This window comes from Rhincodon typus, chromosome 24, assembly GCF_021869965.1.
Source record: "Rhincodon typus isolate 14 chromosome 24, sRhiTyp1.1, whole genome shotgun sequence".
NCBI classification, from domain to species: Eukaryota; Metazoa; Chordata; class Chondrichthyes; order Orectolobiformes; family Rhincodontidae; genus Rhincodon; species Rhincodon typus.
Window position 1 is genome coordinate 23,840,622 of NC_063355.1, and position 20,445 is coordinate 23,861,066.

General features: G+C 40.9%; 1 protein-coding gene across 1 annotated transcript in view; it reads left to right on the top strand.

Annotated features, from left to right (window-relative positions):
• The first annotated feature begins 5,740 nt into the window (after positions 1 to 5,740).
• LOC109913953 (calcium/calmodulin-dependent protein kinase kinase 2) overlaps positions 5,741 to 20,445 on the top strand; it is a 101,187-nt gene continuing 86,482 nt past the window's right edge. The window contains exon 1 of the mRNA XM_020513519.2: positions 5,741 to 5,895. The gene's annotated coding sequence lies outside the window, so the exon portion shown is untranslated. The remainder of the gene's footprint in view (positions 5,896 to 20,445) is intronic.

A 20,445-nucleotide genomic window follows, 5' to 3' on the forward strand; every position in this document is an offset into this window, starting at 1 on the left:
TCTGCCCATACTGGTGTGCAATATTGAGCTCCTAAAAACAAAAGACACATAACTGGCCACAGGGTGTGAATACTTGTGCCTAGCTGATGTCACCTTATTTAGGGATTAAGTGTCCTAGTTTTTATCTTGTGTACAGTGATGGTGAGATGGTGATAATAAGTGGGACTGCAATTCGGAACTCTTCTTAAGTGTAGTTTGGGAAGTATTCATGCTTCAGATTCTTATCATAGAAGGAAGCATAACATCCTTCTTTAGATGCCAGTTACTGAAAAGACATGAGGATGAGTTTTGTCTGAGGATTCCAACAGAGCCACTATAGATTATAACAGTCATTTTTTTCCAAATGTATTTTCAGTTTTGACAAGGGTATTATCTTGAATAGCTGCATCGAGTTCATCTGCACAAAATTCTTTGGAATATATTCAGTTTCAGAAATACCCCTTTAGGGTCATACAGCATGGAAACAGACCCTTCCGCCCAACTAGTCCACACCGACCAACTAGTCCCACTTGCCTGCATTTGGCCCATGTCCCTCCAAACCTTTCCTATTCATGTACTAATCCAAATGTCTTTTAAATGTTGTAATGTTACTTGCATTGAGCACTTCTCCTGGCAGTTCATTCCGCATACTAACCACTCTGTTTAAAAAAAAAAAGTTGCCTCTTGTGTCCTTTTGAAATCTTTTTCCTCTCACCTTAAAAATATGCCCCTTACTTTTGAGATAACAAGGTGTAGAGCTGGATGAACACAGCAGGCCAAGCAGCATCATAGGAGCAGGAAGGCTGACGTTTCGGTCCTAGACCCTTCATCAGAAAAATGACCCTTCATGCTCCTATGATGCTGCTTGGCTTACTGTGTTCATCCAGCTCTACACCTTGTTATCTCAGATTCTCCAGCATCTGCAGTTCCTACTACCCTTTACTTTTGAATTCCTTCACTCCAGGGAAAAGACATTTGTTATTCACCTTATCTATGCCCCTCATGATTTTATAAACATCTATAAGGTCACCGCTCAACCTCCAACACTCCAGTTGAAAAAGTCACAGGCTATCTTTATACCTCAAATCTTCCATTCCCAGCAACATCCCGGTAAATCTTTTTTGACCCCTCTCCAATTTTATAATACTGTTCCTATAACAGGGCGACCAGAACTGCGCACAGTACTCCAGAAGAGGCCTCCCCAACATCCTGTACAACCTCAATTTGACAACCCAACTCCTATCCTCAAAAGGTCTGAGCAATGAAGGCAAGTGTGCTAAATGCCTTCTTAACCACCCTGTCTACATGTGATGCAAATTTCAAAGAATTTTGTACCTGAACCCCTCGGAGTCTCTGTTCTACAACACTACCCAGGGCTACATATTAACTGTATAAGACCTGCCCTTGTTTGTTTTACCAAAATGCAAAACCTCACATTTGTTCAAATTAAACTCCATCTGCCTGTCCTCAGCCTATTGACCCTATTGATCAAGATCTCTTTGCGATCTTAGATAACCTTCTCCACTGTCCACTATACCACCAATTTTGGTGTCATCCGCAAACTTACTAACCATGTCTCCTAAATTGTCATCTAGATCATCTATATAAATGACAAATTGGCTTTCCTTGCTTTAGCATTGAAATGTTTTGCCTCAGCCTGTATTTTTCTTTCTTATAAAGGTAGAAGGATACCACTGTTGCAAATCCACAATGCCACTTATACACTTACCTTCTGTACGATTCAAATGTTATTATGAAGATGTTGAAATTGGTGCTACTCATATGTAAAGAAACACGAAACAATCAAGGGTTCTTCTTATACTTAGCACAGCAATACCAGAAACATCCGTAAATTGTTAAGCCTACCAAGACTGTATATACACACTTCTCCATTTGCTTAATTCCCAAATTCTCATCACTGAAGTTACAGAATCATCTCTAATCCATACATTGAAATATCAAAGAAGTTACAGGAGACCAACAACTGTTGTACCTGTGCAACCCTGTACAGGTAGTTCTGCTATGACGCATGTTTCATTAACACGAATTGGCTTTAATGCGATTGATGAATAGTGGACACTGTTTGGATAATGCGAACTTTGTTGTATATGTATAATGATTTTCTATAGTGATTTCTCTACAACACGATATTCTATGGCAATTTTCTACGCAAGAATGCAACTGTCACGATATAGGAGAACTACCTGTACAATAAATTTTGCTCTTTAGCGATTTCTAGCTCCTCTGCCAGCTTCAAGCTCAAATGTTGATATGACTATTTATAATTCAAAATATTTTCAACTTACTTTGATACTGGTCTCTACCTATGGTCAGCAGATTTCTCCTATCTGACTTCCTCACTGGAAATCGCACTTCTCTGTTCCCATGAATCTTGGCTTCCAACTGTCTAGAAATTCTTGGCCTGGCCTGAATACACTTCTTCTCAGCCTGATGAAGGATCCCGAATGGTTGGTTTTCAAACCAAGTCCCAACATCATCATCAATGTGACACTCCGATCTCAATTTTTAACAGTGTTTTCTCGACATCTTTGCCACAGGAGATGCAGTGCACATTTATGCCTTTGACCAGAACATTGCAATCACAAGCTGCACATGGTTCAATCCTTGATACACAATAATCAGCATGCTCTTCAGATTTATTGAATGCAAGCTCCAGTTTGCTGTTTTGACACTTAACCACCTGCTAAGGGCATTCCAAATTTTCACATTTTTCCAATGATTTTTTTTTCAACTTTTCAAGTTGCATTTACAGTTGACCAGTGCATGCTCTGTTTTGTTAAAAAAACATCATTTCATTCAGTTTTATGAACATATATTCATCTTATCAAAATAATGTGTATTATTGGTCCAGGAAATAGAATTAACATGGTTTATGACTAGGAATAGCGAAGTTCAGAAAATACGGATGAGAGTTTATAGGCCCCCCTAAGTAACTACACAGTTCAACAGAGTAGTGTGATAAGTTCCAGTAACTTCTTGTTTAAAGACAATATCATTGTTGAGGTGGACTTTAATGCTTTTAACCTTCTTAGACTGGACTGGGTCAATCAAATTGGCAAAGATAGTCCAGAAGATCACTTCGTAGAATACATTTGCAACAGATTCTTGGAGCAATGAGTGGAACCAACTACGGATGGAGTTGTTTTAAATATAGCATTGTGCAATGGGAACCCTGCTGCCCAATGGTATCAATGTGGACTTCACTAGCTTCAAAATTTCCCCTCCCCTGACCACATCCCAAAACCAGCCCAGCTCATCCCCGCATCCCTAACCTGTCCGTCCTTTCTCCCACCTATCCACTCCTCCCACCTCAACCCCCACGCCCACCTACCTACCAGCCTCATCCCTGCCTCTTTGACATGACCGTCTTCCCTGGACTGACCAATCCCCACCCTAACTCCCCACCTACACTCATCTTTACTGGCTCCATCCCCACCTCCTTGACCTGTCAGTCTCCTCTCCACCTATCTTCTCCATCCGCCTCCCTCCCCTCTATTTATTTCAGAATCCCCTTCCCCTCCCCCATTTCTGAAGAAGGGTCCAGGGTGGAGAGGTCAATTACTAGGGGACACAGGTTCAAGGTGCGAGTGGGGAAGTTTAAAAGAGATGTGCAAGGCAATTTTTCATACAAAGGGTGCCTGGAACATGTTGCCAGAGAAGGTGGTGGAAGCAGACCACCGTAATAGCAGTATTCAAGAAGCACCAGGACGAATATATGAATAGGAAGGTAATAGAGGGATACAGATCTTGTAAATGAAGACTGTTTTAGTATGGAAAGGCAAAATGTGGCAGCGCAGGCTTGGAAGGCCAAAGGGCGTGTTCCTGTGCTGTTTTGTTCTTTGTTCCTTGAACAAACTGTATTCTAGAGTGGTCACACGAATGCCCAGTAAAACTGAAGCATAACATCTTTTTATGTTAAAATTGCCTTGTAAAAAAGGATAGCATTCCAGTAATCTTGATTATGTGCTGTATCTGCATACTGGTATTTTTGTGACAAGTTCAGCAGAACACTCAAGTCCTTTTGCGCCTTGGAATTGTGCAGTCATCCTCTATTGGTTGAGTATTCTGCTTTTTATTTTTCCTGCTAAAGTGAACAACTTCACATTTTCCCCACACTTTATTCCATTTTTTTTGTCCATTTACTTAACTTATGTCTGCACATTATTTCACAACATACTTCACTATTTTTGGTGACATCTATGACTTTAGATACCATGCTTTTCTCCCTTTAAGTCATCATAAATTGCAAAAAGTTTAGACCCTAGCACAGACTCCTGAATGACTCCACTCATCACATCCTGCCAAACAAATAAAGACTCATTTGTGCATATTTCTACCAGCCAACCTGTCTTGTGCCTGTGCTAATCTATTGCCTCCTCCATCATGACCTTTCATTTTCCACAATAACCTTTGATTTAGCACCTTATCAAATGTATTCTGGAAAGCCAAGTATAGTACATCTAAAGGTTTGCTTTTATCCACAGAGCATGTTAGTCCTTCAAAAAATATAATAGATTGATTAAATATGATTGCCCTTTAATAAAACCATTTCAAATAGAAAGGCATGGAGGCGGTGACAGAGGTGGGCCTGGAGTGGACTCATAGCAGTGGCGGAATCAAGTTTGGGCTCGTTCAGTACTCAGCAGCATTGGGGCATCTGCATCAGTGAGATCTAGTGAGGACTCAGAGTGGCGAGGGCATCGGTGGCCAAAGAGTGGCAAATTTTGTTCTTGTGGGCAGTGAAGGGGACTTGTGCCTGGCCACCAGGGCCGTGGCCCAAACAGAGCACTTAACAAGGACTATGAAGTTGAACATTTTCTTTATTTCTTCATTTTTCTCCCATGATATTCTCTGTTTTTGGTTTGTTTTTCTGTATTTAAGATGGTGCTGAAGAGTGGCAACATCAGTGAACACCTTTTACTTTTCATTATATTTTGTAACAAGACACATGGTAATAAATCAAACTTTTTAAAAAGCAAATTATTTTATTTTAAATACACATTGATTTTGCTGCCTAAATTAATAGTTTCAAGGTCTAACTTTTACAGTGATGACAAAAAACAATCTGGCTCTCCCAAGAGGTCAAGAAGTAGGCTACCCATTGTTTTTCATTATAACTTATATGATTTGCTGTTTTTAATTATATTTACTTCACAATCAGATATTCCCTTTATTACTGAAGTTTATATTCTAAAACATATAAACCATGAAACAAATTTTTTGCTACAGAAGGGATAGCTGGGGCATTTTCCAGTTGACAAGTTGGGACTCAGGCCGTGCAATTTACAATCTTAGTGATTTAGACGGAGAGAGAGGGTAATATGCGCAGGTTTGGTAATGAAACAAAGCTAGGTGGGAATGCAAGATGCGAGGGAGATACAGGAACTGCTAATTGCTGTGGACAGATTATTGGACAACAAAATAGTTGAGTAAACCGAGGATAATGTGAGGTTATGGAAAGCGAGGCAGTGACATTGCGGTAATGTAATTGGAGCACAAATCCAGAACCCTAGGCTCATATCCCCGGGAATGTGATTTGAATTGTATCATGGTAGATGGTAAAATTTGAATTTAGTTGAGAAAGAGCTCAATCAAAGCACTTCAAACCTCGTTCGTTCCATGCTAATCACGCCCGCATGGACTGGTTCGTCTATCGTTTTATTACATTTGTCTCATGGTGGGCACGACCTCACGCTTCTGATTGGCTAATACGAGTGTCAGTTAGGCCAGATCGGCCCACCCCCTTTTCGGGTGTCGGTTGTGCGCAGCCGCGGCGGTGGCGCGAGAGCGGCTGACGGTTTTTCGGACTGTGATCGAGGACTTGAGCTTGTGGCACCGAGAGGCTGGCTGTGTAGCTGTAGTTTCACGACGTGGAACCGAGCGACTGTCATGAAGGTACTTGTCTCATTGCTGGTTTTAGTGCCGTCATTGTTAAATTTGGGGTGGTCTCTCCTTTCTTGTAACGGTGAAGCTGCCGCCCTCTATCTCCCACATACCCACTCCTCAATCGAAATATGGAATTATTGTCAAATGCAATAACATTTGGCATGAACAGAGACTTGATGCAGTTTTGGAACAGCTTCTCCTCAGTTTGGTGGAATCCAACAGTATCTTCAAGCAGCCTTGTTATTGTTGGAATTGGAGATGTAGGTGTAGGAAATGCGAGTGGGCGTTTACTGATGGTGGTGGTTCTACTTTAATTTTGATATTTGTATCGCAACATAAGTGTGAAAGTGGGGCGTGTTATTTATCAGGGCCAACCTGCGTTAGGCCTGGGATAGTTTTTCGCTCTGGTTTCTTGCAGAGTGTTATGCCGGGAACAGCACACATGCAAAAAGCTTACCAGCCGCAATCCCTGCGGTTTTTGTCAGATCTGAAAAAGTCAGAAATTGCTGGAAAAGCTCAGCAGGTCTGGTAGCATCTGCGCAGAGAAATCAGAGAACATCAGAACTGATATTCTGAGGAAGGGTCACTAGACCTGAAATGTTGACTCATTTCTCTGCACAGTTGCTGCCAGACCTGCTGAGTTTTTCCAGCAATTTTGTTTTTGCTTGTGATTTACAGCATCCGCGGTTCTTTCGGTTTTTTTTTTATTTTTGTCAGATCATCCTGGCCTCCCGTTTATTCTGGCTGTCAAATCCAAAGCTAATTTTTGTTATGCCCGATGTCAGCATGTGGACTGGGGGAGGTGTGGAAGTAGAATGCTTGAATTTGGAATTTGTGTGGGTGTGTACATTTTTAGGGATTACATATTTTGGTGAAAGTCTTAATGGTTTAATCGTTAAAATGTCAGGGTGGAGAGAAACGTGATCTTCATCAATAATTTGCATAACTCCTTTCAACTGACATTTTGCTATTCGCTTTTATTCTATCGACATCGAGCGTCCACGTTACCTCTGAGAACGCAGTACTTGTCAAAGCTGTTTGTTCGCCAACATTCCCTCCATACATACCAATACCAGCTAGTGTTTGTTAGAATGGAGGTGCTTCCTTACATAGTTCGATTTCCCCCCCCTCAGTCTGCTGACACTATTAGCTAAGCAGTCTTTTTTATGTATTCACATGTGACCTGATTTAGTGCCTATTTCTAAATGTCCGTGAGTCAGTGGCTAAGACCCTCGTTTTGACCCATGCACCTAAACGTGCTCAGGGCCTTTGGCGATGATTTTATTTCATCCTCACTGTCCACGGGTATAGTGCTGGAAGATTGGAGAGTGGCAAACGTCATTCCCTTGTTCAAAAAAGGGAATAGGGATAACCCCGGAAATTACTGGCCAGTTAGTCTTGCGTCAGTGGTGGGCAAATTATTGGAAAGGGCTCTGAGATGTAGGATTTATGATCACTTGGATAGGCACAGTTTGATTCGTGATAGTCAGCATGGATTTGTGAGGGGTAAATCATGCCTCACAAACCTTATTGAATTCTTTGAAGAGGTGACCAAACACGTGGATGTGGTATACATGGATTTAAGTAAGGCAATTGATAAGGTTCCCCATGGTAAGTTCATGCAGAAAGTAAGGAGGCATGGGATAGGGGAAATGTGGCAGATTGGATTCAGAATTGGCTGACTCTTAGAAGACAAAGGGTGGTAGTGGACGGAAAACATTCAACATGGTGCTCAGTTACAAGGATCTGGGTCCTCTTCTAGTGATTTTTGTAAATGATTTGGATTTAGCAGTGGAAGGGTGGATCAGTAAGTTTGCGGACCATACGAGGTGGTTCGAGTTGTGGATAGTGCGGAGGGCTGTTCTCGGTTACAAAGATACATTGATAGGATGCAGAGCTGGGCTGAGAAGTGGCAGATGGAGTTTAGCCCTGAAAAGTATGAGGTGATTCATTTTGGAAGGACAAATTTGAAAGCCGAATACAGGGTTAACGGAAAGATTCTTGGCAGTGTGGAGGAGCAGAGGGATCTTGAGGTTCATGTCCACAGTTCCCTGAAAGCTGCCACCCAGGTGGATAGAGTTGTTAAGAATGGTGTGTTAGCTTTCATTAATAGAGGGATTGAGTTCAAGAGCCGTGAAGTTATGCTCCAGCAATACAAAACCCTGGTTCGGCCACAACAGGAAAGATGTGGAAGCATTGGAAAAGGTGCAGAGGAGATTTACCAGGATGTTACCTGGAATGGAGGGAAGGTCTTATGAGGAAAGGTTGAGAGAGCTAGGGCTTTTCTCTTTAGAACGACGAAGTATGAGCAGTGACTTAATAGAGGTGTACAAAATGATCAGAGGTATAGATAGAGTGGATAGCCAGAGACTTTTTCCTAGGGTGGAGGTAGCTATTACGAGGGGGCATAGTTTTAAAGTGAGTGGAGGTAGATATAGGGTAGACGTCAAAGGTAGGTTCGTTACTCAGAGAGTGGTAGGGACGTGGAATGCATTGCCGGAGAGGATAGTGGAGTCGGCCTCATTAGGGGCATTTAAGTGGCTATTAGATAGGCATATGGATGATGGTATAAGGTAGGGATAGAGGTTAGGTAGACCTTAGGTTTAGGGTAAAATTTCAGCACAACATCATGGGCTGAAGAACTGTACAGCACAATACAGGCCCTATGTTCTATGATACTTATATGGTACTAGTGGGTGGAAACTTGATGAATTTTGAACAGGTGGCATTGAAAGAACAGTGATAAATTTCCAAATCAGGATGGTGTGTGATTTGGGAAGAATCTTGGAGGGTGGTAGAGCTCTGATGTCCTCGCTGCCCTTCTCTGTGTGGGTGATGGAGAGCAAAGGTTTGGGAAATACTGAAAAAGAAGTCTTGATAAGTTGGTGTAGTGCATTTTATAGATGTTATGTTCTTCAGACTTGGTGCCCTGGTGGTGGATCATAGAATCCCTACAGTGTGAAAGGCCATTCAATCCACCAAGTCCACATCGACCCTCTGAAGGTCATCCCACCCAGACCACCCTCCTACCATGTCCCTGAAACCCTGCATTTCCCATGGCTAATCCACCTAGCCTGCACATCCCTGGACACTATGGGTAACTTTAGTATGGCCAATTCACCTAACCTACGCACATTTGGACTGTGGGAGGAAGCCAGAGCACTGGAGGAATCCCACGCAGACACGGGGAGAATGTGCAAATTCCACACATTCTCCCCGTGTCTGCATGGCTTTTTACAGTGATTTAGTAATTTTCCCATATTGACATTAAAGTTCTAATATTATCAGAAAATATTACATCTATGCCATATAGTTTATACCAATCAAGAAAAGGCTGAAAATACACATGTATATAGCTGCTTCAGTATTCAGATATGCATGATAATAGCTAATAGCTACGTGTATTGCAGGGCCTGCACGTTAGTAGCCATTGATAGCTTTAATGTTTGTCTTTTTAAGAATTACTAAAATTTGTAAGTCCCGGATACATATTTAATGAATTCCCTACTGTGTAAACAGGGTAGAATCCATAGTACTGTGGTAGTGTAACAGTTATTGGAAAATTACTTACACCTATGCAATTTGTAAAATTTGAACTCCTTTTTTAATTTCTCTGCTTTTGAGTCAAATTGCTATCTATCTATGCTGTTCAGGTTTGTTACAATATGGTTTATCTTTAACTTATTCAATTAGTTCAGAGAAATTCTCACCACATCACTTCCACTTAAGACATTGCCTTTTTTTTTTAACAATTTAGAGTTTTTGCAGAAATCCAAATCTGACTCCTGTGGCAGCTGAGGTCATGATGAACAGTGTATGATAATTATGACCATTCAGGGATTCACTTGAGTGCAACATGTTATCATAAACGATGTTTAAAAACATGTAATTACTTGAACAGATATGCTTATGTGCATCATTAAACAAGTGTATGATATTATGTTTGATTATAGAATCACAAAAAGATATAGCATGGGTAGATGTCATTCAGCCTGTGCCTATATAGGCTTGGAAGTGCTTGCTTTCTCCCACAACTTGCAGATGTTTCAAATTGAAGTATTTGATACCCTTGTGAAAGCAATTATTGAATCTGCTTCCATCACCCTTTTGAGCAACACATTCTACATTGTAAATCACAGTGTAAGAACGGTTTCCTCACAACACTGTTTAGTTGTAAAACGCGTTACCTTGTTGCCGCTAGAAATGGTTTCCCCTTTATTCATCAAAACTCTGTGATTTATGAATGCCTCTATTAGATCACCCTAAAATTTCTCTGCTTAAAGGAGGACAACTCCAGCTTCTTTAGTCTTTCCATGTAACTGAAGCCTTGCATCCTGGGTGCCATTCTACAAATTTCCTCTGCGATCCGTCTGAGGCCTTGACATTGTTTCTAAAGTGGACATAATAATCCAGCTGGTATCTAACTCATGATTCATATATGTTTAGTATAACTTCCTTGTTTTGCAATCTCCCGTTCTGTTTATTAAGCCAAGATGCTGTATGCTTTTTTAACAGCCTTCTAACCTCAACTTGCCTTTAATTATTGGAAAGAGATCAGCCAGGTGGAACCTATGAGTTTCCTAAGTGGGGCTGTTAATCTGGTCTAATCAGAGAGTCCTGACTGACAGATACAAACAGGAGTGTCAGAGGTTCTGTTCACTCGAGCCAGCTCTAAGCTAGCTGGGTCAGTGTCATGTAATATTTACGTGCAAATAAAGGGTGACTTGCTAATGGGATACTAGCCTTCTTGGAGTTATTTCCGTGGCGACAAGAGAAAAACACGCCCTTGAAGAAATTTGTGCATAGCAGTCATCTTTGACTTGAGGTAAGCATTTCTGGCATCCTGCAGCTATTTGGGAAGCTTGATTTGTTCGATCCTGCTGTCAAAGACTGAGCCCAATATGTGGAAAGAATGTGTTTATTTTTTCTAGGCAAATGACATTGGGGTGGATCAAAAGCAATGAGAAGTTCTCCTGACTGCCTGTGGACCTGCAGCTTTTTTGGTTAATAGGAGCCTAACTTTCCCTGAGGCACCAGATACTTAAAACTTTCAAGAGTTCATGGATTTATCTAAGGAATATTACAATCCCAAGATGCCTCTAATTCTGAGATGCTATCGGTTTTACTCACCAGTTCAAGAACAACGGGCATCTGTATCAGGATTTTTGATGAGGTTAAGGCAGCTAGCAGAAGCATGATTTTGGTGTAATCTTATGTGAGACCACTTGGTATGTGGGATTAATGATGTGACTGTGCAAAAACGGCTACTAGCTGAAGCCCCCCAACTGGACTTCAAACAGGCACTACAACTGGCTTTGACATGAGATAATGTGGCATGTGGAACTTATGAGTGACAGGGTTTACTGACAGAAGTGAACACCCTTGCCAGGCCACCTGAGCTTGGGGAGCACTACTTGAATGAAGGCAATTGCATAGTCTCACTCAGCTCATATCCTGAAGAGGACTTTAGATCAGCCCACAGCAAAACCCCAAAACACAGCCAAGCCTCTGCAAAACAGAAGTTTCTCAAGGATGGGGTCAGCAGGCCATTGTATAGTTGCTGCCAGCATGCAGACTCGAAATATCAAGACAGTCCCACTGGGCCTGAATTAAGAGAGCTCATTGGCCGATGTGCAGGAGAGTGCACACCCTGGGAAAATCCACCTACAGCTGGTTTGGAACAGTTAAATTACTTAGCAACTTCCAAATCAGAACTAATCAAAATAAATGTCTAGTTAGATGGTCACCTCGTTCTAATGGAGTTTGATACTGGGGTGGTTGTGTCAGCGATTGTGGAACCAATCTTTAACCAAATTCATTATGGACTCCAATCCTTAAATCCGCTTAAGACTTTGGTCAGGCTGAGAATCTATACCAGGAAACCCCTAAGATTAAGGGTGCAACTTTGGTTCTGGTCTCTTATGAGAAGCAGCTGGTTCAGTTTCTAAAGCAGTAGTAAAAGGCTCAGGCGCAAGTTTGATGCCCCAAAATTGGTTGAGAAAGATTCAACTTGATCTGCTTGACATTTTTCAACTAAACACTGCCTGCCTGAGCGAAGTCCTGATTAAATACCCAGAAGCTTTTCAGGAAGGCCCAGGGAGTATCAAAGGAGCCAAGGCCACCTTACATGTTGATCAAGAAATAACTCCACGATTCTGCAAGGCCTGCCCAGTGCCTTCTGCCTTGCATGCAAAAGTAGAGGCTGGAAAGTGAAGGAATTATCAAACTGATACAGTTTGTGGAATGGACAGTACCGGTCATACTGTGAAGCCAATTGGGTTAGTTCGCCTTTGTAGGGATATCAAACAAACAGTTGGATAAATACCCAATCCCTCCTATAGATGACTTGTACGCAAAACATTGCCGGGGGTCTGTCCTTCACAAAGCTGGTCGTGAGTCATGCATACCTACAGTTGCAATTAGATGAGGATTCCCAGAAATATGCTATAATCAATACCCATAAGAGTGTGTACCAATAAACAAGACTTCCTTTTAGTGTGTCATCAGCCCCTGTGCCATTTTCTAGTGGACGATGGAGAGCATTTTACAAGGTCTACCTGAGACCAATATTTATGTGGATGACATGCTAATAATGGGGAACACCAATAACGAGCATTTAGAGAGCTTGGATACAGCGCTGAAACGTTTCTCTGAGGTGGATGTATGCCTTAGAAGGGAAGAAGAAGGGCATCCTAAGTGACCACCTAGCTCCAGAGACACGAAGACTGGGTTACACATGTCGGAAGATGAAGTGAGGGTGATCCCAGCTCCCACGTCTATACCGGAGCTTAGGTCTTTTCTTCTTGGGTTGGTGAATTATAACATAAATTCATATGTTACCTAGCCTCCATCCTGGAACCCTAGCATTTGTGATTGAAAAAGGTTCAGCCTTGGAAATGGCCTCATAACCAAGATGTACCCTTTAGGGAAGTGAAGAAGCAGCTATCATCATTTAAGGTGTTGGCACAATATGATCCCAAGTGAGATGTGTTGCTGACATGCTATGCCTCCCCATATGGTATTGGGCTAGTGTTCGCGCACCAGCGGAGAGAAAAACCTGATGGCATATTCTTCCTGGACTTTGGCTGATGCCGAGCGAAATACGTCCAGATAGAAAAGGAAGGTTTTGGCGGTCACCTTTGAAAGAAAGTTCCACCTGTACCTTTTCAAACGTAAATTTATAATCGTAATGAACCACAAACCCCTGCTCAGGCTATTTAAAGAGGGCTGTGATGCCCATAGCTTCAGGTTGAATTCAGTGGTGGGCTCTTACTGAGTGCATACAATTACAAGTTGGAACACCATCTGGGAGGCCAAGTGGCAAATGTGGGTGCCTTGAGCCGTCTCCCAATGGATACACGACCACTGTACCGCCACTAGAAGCGTCCGTTCTGATTTTAAATTTTCTGGACACCCTTCCAGTCACTGCTAACAATATCAGACTGGACACCAAGAATCCTGTCCTTGAAACTAAAACAACTGGTGGTGATGGTAGAAATAAAAGGCCCATCACAATCGGAATTGAAAGCTTTCTAGACCTTGTTGTCATTTTTGCACACTTTTATGATTATTCAGTTAATGTTGTCCAATAGCAGAATTATGTCTAATGTTGGACATTGTGAGTTTTGCAAGCACAGGCCGCATAATGCAAACAGCCAGTAACTTGCTGGGTGCGAACGGTAAAGAGATATGTAGTTTAATCTAATCTACCAACGTTTGCAAACTATGTAGCATCATACCAGCACTGACAATCGTATACCACCTTACTCATTCGCATGATGGACAGAATGTATTTTTATCAGTCAGGCTCACAGCATGGTGCACTTGTGTGTACAGGCACTAGAAACTATATATTTATCTACAAGGCTGTATTCTTTACTGACATAAAGAACAGAACACAGCCCGTGCCTGTTTCAACTCGTCAAAATAGGTGACAGCCATTTTTTGGGTTAATTTGTGAGGACAATGCCAAGAGTCAACCTGCTGACAATCATACTTAATTGGTAGAGATGCATGCAAGTGGACTCTTTGATGCAATCAGCATTCTGGTCTCAAACTGAACAGATGTTAATTTTGCTCTTGAATTGGTGTTCTTGTGAATTGGCCTGATGAGTGCCAGGCACAAAGCTTTGACAATGTATCTTTTTTGTTTCTGCGATACTCAATGTATACTTTGCTCCACTATGAAAAACAGCTATTTAGCACTATTCCTGTTTTCTGTCTCTTAGTTAATTTCATATCAAGGGTACCATTTCCCCTTTTTAATCCATGGACTTTAATTTTGTTAACAACATTCATGAGATACTTTCTCAAGTCTGTCCGCATGACATCAACTATACAACTTGCACCAGCCCTTTCCATAACTTTGTTAAATATCTCAAGTAATGCCAAGCATGATTGTACTTTACAAAGTACATGCTGACTATAACTTATTAATCCATATCTTTCATTTGATTCCAGATTATTATCTAAAGTTTCTCACCCCAGTCTTAGGCTGATTGATCTGTAGCTTCCAGGTTTATCTCTCCATCGTTGAACAGCTTGTAATAGTTTTTAACAATTTAAACGTTCAGTTGATAATTTCTGAAAAGGAGCTCTGAATGCAATAAACTGCTAGTCAGAAGCTCAAAATATTTGGACACCTGTAAGTGGAATGAATGGGAAATGTTCCATGAATTGCAAATCTGATCTGTTGCCTGAATGAGCGCTGCTATAAAATGGTTATCGGCTCATTTTCTGGCATAACAATTACGGACCACAATTCAGAGTGGTTTGCTTAATTAATAACTTATTCCATCATTTATTTCTCTTGATTTGCATCTATGATCAATTCTCGCTTACTAACTCTGGGGGAATTTTGTGTGCACTTATGGTTCGTGAATTTCTGTGTAGCTTTTCCATCAATCTATTCCAATAAGGCTCAACAAGCATTTACTTGTTCAATATAACTGCAGTCGATTGTGATGGTAATGTAAAGAAATTTAATCTATTATCGCCCTCAAATGAATTCCACCTTTAACTGGTCTGTTTTGCCTTAAATGTTTAAACTTCTTTGCACTGTTAGTCTACCATAAAAGTTATGAATTCTGTCTTGCTATTTTTGACAATTTTGTACTTTTTTCCCTTTGTAAGCAAATGTTCTTATTTTTCTGTGAGAGTACCTGTCATTTTCTACCTTTTTACATTGTAAAACTCTGCTTTTATTAACAAAGTAAAACTTTGCCATACTCATTTGAACTTTCTTCAGAGTCTTTTTATTAGTGTGCATAAATTCATCTCAGGAAGACAGCTGCTTACATTATTTCTCATGTGTTCAAGGTTGACTGAAGATAGAATTAGTGTACGCATGATGTTATCTAGTGTTCTTCACCCAGTATGGAGTACATTAGGAAAATCCGTGAAATTAAACTGAGGTATTATTAAACAAGAATTCTAATATTATGTAGCAGCGATGACATTAAGTAGAATATTGGGTTTGCAAACCTATTTTTTTTGGGGCTAACCATTTTACACGTTCGCTGTTACTGTTAACACAGAATAAAGTAAGAGACAGCAAACTGATTAGGAGCTGAGGTAAATTATAGTGCTGATACAATTATATTAGCGTATGTGTAATTAAAATTATGTCAGCTGTTAATTCTCCTATTGAACAGTTAGTAGACACCAAGGATTTATGGGATCCCTTCAGTTGAGTAAGTTAGAGCTTGGAATTATAGGCTAGTTAGTTTGTTGTCAGCCTAATCTCTTGGGGCTGGAAATTAGCACTGTTATGATCAGAGTGATTCAGCTGTCTGACAACTGGTTTCTGGAAATGCAAGTCCAGTCTAAATGCTTGTCTAAATTTTGAAAGGTCTCATAGTTCTATGTTGTGTATCTTGATTGTCAAAAAAAAATTGACAAGGTACTGCAGTGAAGTCTATTAAGCCAAGTTGCTTCCTGCAGAATTAACAATCGCACTTTAAGGTGAATTGAAAATTGCTTGTATTTGAGTAGATAGAGGGTATTTATTGAGGGTTGCAATCTTATATGGTGTCTTGTCACTAGTAGAGCCCAGCACTGATCCATATTGAGACTGTTTGTTTTGTTTTCGCTTTCTTCATTAGTGTTTTTGATAAAGAGAAAAGTACAACTCTTTTGCCAATGGCACAAATGTTTGTGGGGTTAGGATTATGGAGAAATAGATGACAGATTGAATGCAGGAAAATAAAATTGGTACATAGTAATTACGTGCATGTATATTGTTCAGGCTTACTAGTTTAAAACTGCGAAGCAGGCTAAGAACCTGGGAGTTGTAGTTTATCAATCATTGAAGGTCCATGATCTGTATCTTTCAGTTTGCCAGTAAAATCAGTAGCATGTTATGATAACACCATATTTATACAATACCTTTTGATACGGTTACAATATAGTGCCAGTTTTTTTGGTCCTTACATTGGGATATTGAAGCCCTGGCAACCCAGGAGTTACTAGAAATAATGTTTAATCTTTGGGTTATTTGATTCTAAAATAAAGACATTTTTCAAAAAATGAACATAGCTTCTGAGAAGAAATGAGATGGTTGATGTGAGTCAGTGTTGATTTGTGACTACAAGCATGGTACATAGGGGAGCGTCAGTATAGATAGGCATGTGGCACTTGATAAGGTCCCACAGAATTTAACAAAAATGAGAGTTCAAGTTGCTGGTAACTTTGGATTAGTAGTTGTTTTGGAAGCAGCAAACTGAAAGCGAGTGTAAAGAGAAATAGCCTTGGATTGGCAAAATATGGTGATTCCTGATCTTCAGGAATCTTTGGGATTCCAGCTTTTTGCCAAATAGTATGAATGACTCGGATGGAGAATTAGAAAAATGCAATGCAGATACACATTAAGTCAGGTAGACTGAAGCAGCAAATTAGAGACATTTAGACGTGTGAAGTTGATAGAATCATAGTAGATGGAGTTCGGGGTGTGGAAATGTGAAGTTATTCATTTTTTGGATCCAAGATAGTCCAATTAGAATGTTTCCTTAACGATGAGACACCAGCAGCTATATGCGAACAAAGGGATTATTGTGTCCAGGTGCACCAATCACTACAAACTGTTGCATGGGTTGGCAATTTAAAAATTGTCATTTTGTTTCACGTAATATTAATAAGTTGCTAATTTAGTTAATTGGTGCACAGGATGCATATTTGAAATGATAAATTCTACCTTTTTATTAATAAGAAATAGGCAAAAGCAAGTTTTGTCTTGGTTGATACATTATCAGTATTGCGTTAATCACAGTGCTGATTTGAACTTTTTTTTAAAAGGGGAGACTGTAACACATTATGGCTGTGTATAATCTAAAAGTTTTTAGGGCTCTAATTTGTACCTGACATCTCCTTTATGGAGAACTATAATGGGAAGGTATTTCAGAAGAATGTTAGAAACGTGGGTTTTTTGTTGGTTCCTCTGGATAAATCTCCACTTCTTTCTTAATTTAGTAACAAATAGTGTACCTTAGTGAACGGTATGCTTGTAATATACTAGCTTCTGTTGCTTATAGAACGTGAAATTGAGGTAATGGTAACAAAGTGGCAAAGATTAGTAGGAAACTAGAGAATTGGGAAATCTTTAAAGGTCAACATAGATCCACAAGAAAAGCTATAAAGGTAAGATGGATTATGAGAGTAAACTAACTCAGAATATAAAAACAGCAGAAATTTCTACAAATATATAGAGTGGCTAAGGTAAGCAGTGGTCCTTTGGAGGACAAGAAGTCGGGTTTAATAATGGGAAATGAGTAAACAGTTGAACAGGTATTTGTGTCGGTCTTCACAGTGGAAGACCCAATTAACATGCCAATAATTGATGACAAGGAGGCTATGGCAGGAGAATACCTGGATACGATCATTATCACTAAAGAGGTAGTGTTGGGCAAGTTAATGGGGCTAAAGGTAGACAAGTCTCCTGGCCCTGATTGAATGCATCCCAGGAACTAAAAGAGGTGGCAGGGGAAGTAGCAAATGCGCTTGTAATTTACCAAAATTCGCTGAACTCTGGGGCGATTCTGGCAGAGTGGAAAACGGCAAAAATGATGCTACTGTTTAAAAAAGGAGGTAGACAAAAGGCAAGTAACTATAAGCCAGTTAGCTTAACTTCTATAGTGGGGAAAATGCTTGAAACTATAATCAAGGAAGAAATAGCAAAACATTAGGATAGAAATTGTTCCATTGGGCATATGCAGCACGGGTTCATGAAATGCATGGCATGTTCAGCTAATTATGAGCACACTGGACAATGGGGAACTGGTGGATGTGCTGAATCTGGGTTTCCAGAAGGCATTTGACAAGGTGCTGTACAAAAGGCAGCTATGTAAAATAAAGGTACATGTATTAGCATGGATAGAAGATTGTTTAACTAACAGAAAACAAAGATTAAGGATAAATGTTTATTTGGTGACAATCAGTGGCTAGTGGTATGCCTCAGGGATCAGTGTTGGGTCTACAATTGTTCACAATTTACATAGATGATTTAGAGTTAGGCACCAAGTGTAGTGTGTCAAATTTTGCAGATGACACTAAGATGAGTGGTAGAGCAAAATGTACAGAGGACATGGAAAGTCTGCAGAGGGATATAAATAAGTTAAGTGAGTGGGCAAGGATCGGATAGATGGAGTACGATGTTGGTAAATGTGAGGTCATCCATTTTGGTAGGAATAACAGCAAAATGGACTATTGTTTAAATGGTAAAAAATTGCAGCATGCTGGTGTGCAGAGGGTCCTGGGTGTCATAGAGTTAAAGAGATGTACAGCATGGAAACAGACCCTTGGGTCCAACTCTTCCATGCCAAACAGATATACTAAATTAATCCAGTCCCATTTGCCAGCATCTGGCCCATTTTCCTCTGAACCCTTCCTATTCACTTACCCATCCAGATACCTTTTTTTAAATGTTGTAATTGTACCAGCCTTCACCACTTCCACCAGCAGTTCATTCCATACATGCACCACCCTCTGCGTGAAAATGTTGCCCCTTATGTCCCTTTTAAATCTTTCTCCTCTCACCTTAGACCGGTGTCTTGTAGTTTTGGATTCCTTGACCATGGGGGAAAGACCTTGACTCTTCACCCTATTTCATGCCCCTCATTTTATAAACTTCTATAAGGTCACCCCTCAGCCTTCAACGGTCCAGGGCAAATAGCCCCAGCTCCTCTCTATAGCTCACACCCTGCAACCCTGGCAGCATTCTTGTAAATCTTTTCTAAACCCTTTCAAGTTTAACAACATTTTTCCTATAAAAGGGGGACCCAGAATTGAAGACTGGTTACACCACTTTTGGAAAACAATGTCCTGTACAGTCACAACGTGACCTCCTAACTCCTATACTCAATGAACTGACCAATAAAGGCAAGCGTACCGAACGTCGCCTTCACTATCCTGTCTACCTGCGACTCCATTTTCAAGGAACTATGAACCTGCACTCCAAGGTCTCTTTTTATTCAGCAACACTCTCCAGGACCTTACTTCATCATAGAATCCCTACAGTTTGGAGACAGGCCCTTCGGCCCAATAAGTCCACACTGACCCTCAGAGCATCCCATCCAGACTCATCACCCTTTACCCCACCTAATCTACACATCCCTGAACACTACGGGCAATTTAGCATGGTCAGTCCACCTAGCCTGCACATCTTTGGACTGTGGGAGGAAACTGGAGCACCCGGAGGAAACCCATGCAAACACGGGGACAATGTGCAAACTCCACACACAGTCGCTTTGAGGGTGGAATTGAACCCGGGTCCCTGGTGCTGTGAGGCAGCAGTGCTAACCACTGAGCCACCTCGCCACCCCCTAAGTCCTGCCCTGATTTGCCCTACCAAAATCTAGCACTTCACATTTATCCAGGTTAAACTGCCCCTGTCACTTCTCAGTCCAACAGCGCACCTGATCAAGGTCCTGTTGTACCCTGAGGTAACCTCCTTCACTGTCCACTACACCACAAATTTTGGTGTCATCTGCAAACTTACTAACCACACATTATAAATGATTTGGATATGAATATATATATGTGACAAAAAGCAGGGGGGCCCAGCACCGATCCTTGTACCACACCGCAGACCGCAGGTCACAGGCCTCCAGTCCAAAAACTCTTCTGCACCACCCTCTGTCTCCTACCTTCAAGCCAGTTTTGTATCCAAATGGTTAGTTCTGTCTGTATTCCATGTGATCTAACCTTGTTAACAAGTCTACTGTGTGAAACCTTGTCGAATGCCTTAGTGAAGTCCATATAGACAATGTCCTCCACTCAGCCTTCATCATTTTTCTTCGTCACTTCTTCAAAAAACTTAATCAAGTTAGTGATACACTATTTCCCATGCACAAAGCCATGTTGCCTACCCCTGTTCAGTCCTTGCCTTTCCGAATACATGTAAATCCTGTCCTTCCAAATTCCCTGCAACAACTTGCTCAGCACTGATATCAGTGCTTGTGCATGAAGCACAAAAAGTTGGTTTGCAGATGCAGCAGGTAATTAAGATGGCAAATGGAATATTGTCCTTTATTGCTAGAAGGATGGAGTTTAAAATAGGGAGTTAAT